Here is a 2,206-nt window from a genome sequence, read left to right as displayed (position 1 = left end):
CTTCTATCAGTGTTACTGACATTTTGCGCCTGGGATACCACAGTACTGGTGACAGTTTGGAAACAGGGTGGCTAGAACTCAAGAGACTAAGTCAGTAGGCACACTGATAATTGCCAACTGAAATGTAGTCCTGGCTTGTTGATACAAAAAGATTGCCCCAGGCATAGTGGAATTACCTTGGACCTTCTACCATCCTTGAAAGAAAAATGCTACTACAAGCATATAGCATCTCTTTCAATGTATAAATTATTCTTAATCTGAAAATGGAGTAAAGGAAAAACTCTGAAATGATGTTATTTCTGAAGCATGAGGGTGAGAATTTCTGAACAGTGGCTGTAATTTGGGACTGCAGTAAAAGATAATGAGAAGGGACAAGCAGGTGCTGAGCATAGCTGCTTAGGATGAATGCTCAGATTGAAGCCAGCTTTCAGTGGGGGAAATCTGAAGAACTGACAATGACCAAAAAAGGTCTGAAGAAGGAAAAATTAAAGAGTAATCATGTGAGGAAATGTTTTTAGCAGCCTCATTATATTCAGAAAAGGAGGTGGAAGGTCCATGGGTAACACAGAGCTACCATTACACATGTGAGCAGTGATTATAGGGTTCAGGTTTGTTTAAGATACCTCAGGGATGAGGGAGAAAGGGTAGATATTCTGTAATGGAATCTGCTGTATTGCTCATTTCCGTGTTGGCCTGATAAATGTTGGGTCCATTGAAAGAGTAATTTTCTTCTTTACTATTGGGAAAATATAATTAAAAACAAGATCTCCCAACCTTTAAAACCTTTCCACAAAGGCAGCCAAGAAAACAGTTTTATGATTGAATAAACATGAGAATATGATGCACATCACAGGCAACAACTCACTGAGATATTACAAAGACAGAAATCTCTCCCTTTTATAGAGTTAAGCAGATAGGACCCATTACATTCTCAAGATAAATGACACCTAATGCTCAGGTAAGAGGACATGAACAGCACCATTTGTCACACAGTTAATTCTAGATTCATCTCATAATTGGGGTGACCATCTTATGGTAACAAATTGACTTTATCCAGAAGAAAAATAAACTTCTCATGTCTTTATGGTAGGAGTTAGTTTTGCAACTCGAAGCAAGGGCACTGAAATTACACTCCTACCCTCCCACAGAAACTGGGAGATGGGAGTATTATCTCCTTTGATGTTTATATTTCAAAGAGACTGTTCTCAGATCCTTGAGTAACACAGCCTTGTGTCCTAAAGCAGTCAAAAGTCCTATTTTTCAAAGAGACTTACACAATTTAAGAGAGGGGGAAGTAAATACAATTACAAGTTATCTAAAGTAAATGCTCTAAGAAGTGAAGATAAGTCTGTTACATTATTTTTAATAGGGAGAATTAGCCTGTTATCTTCAATTTGTACTTCTCCTTACATTATTCATGAGTAACATTTCTGGCAAACTCCATCCTCTGGCACAATAGCTCTTGATATTTCTGAGCATTATGAGTCATTCTTAACATTAAGAAAAAATTATGCACCATTTCTCCGTGATAGTAGTTGTATATTTAGTACCCATTTATTGAGAAAATATATACTAATCAAACACTACTATGAATTCAGATACTCTTTTAGATCAGTTTGCATTTCATTACTCTAGACATCTATATCTATTTAAAACTCATAGTATTGGGGCTTTTGGGGGTTGGTTGATTAAGCATCCAACTATGGTGCAGGTCATGATCTCGCAGTTTGTGGGGTTGAACCCCGCGTCAGGCTCTGTGCTGAAAGCTTGGAACCTCGAGCCTACTTTGGATTCTGTGTCTCCCTCTCTCTCTCCCCCTCCCCCACTTGTGCTCTGTGTCTCTCAAAAATAAATAAACATTTAAAAAAATTTTTTAAACTAGTAGCATCTATATATGCAAAGCATAATGGTCTTTAGTTAAGCTATATTCCTTTAACACTTCCCACTCCATCGTTGGCTCAAAATATGGAAAACATTAGTTTTAACTAAAATAGTTTCTGATTAGCTAAAATTGTTGCTGAAAAAGCACCTGGGTGCTGAAATTATTGTGTACCAACATCAAATTGCATTTCAAAATCAATTACTCAATTAACCAGGAACGAGCCTCAGGACACCATTTAGCTCTTCCTGATTCTATTTTATACAGAATCTGGCAGATCTGATCATCTGAAGTCTCAGACCACTACTGCATGGAGTCCTTCAAGGT

The sequence above is a fragment of the Herpailurus yagouaroundi genome, unplaced genomic scaffold, assembly GCF_014898765.1.
Source record: "Herpailurus yagouaroundi ecotype Mexico unplaced genomic scaffold, PumYag 28, whole genome shotgun sequence".
In the NCBI taxonomy this organism is placed as follows: domain Eukaryota; kingdom Metazoa; phylum Chordata; class Mammalia; order Carnivora; family Felidae; genus Herpailurus; species Herpailurus yagouaroundi.
This window is presented reverse-complemented; position numbering follows the sequence as displayed.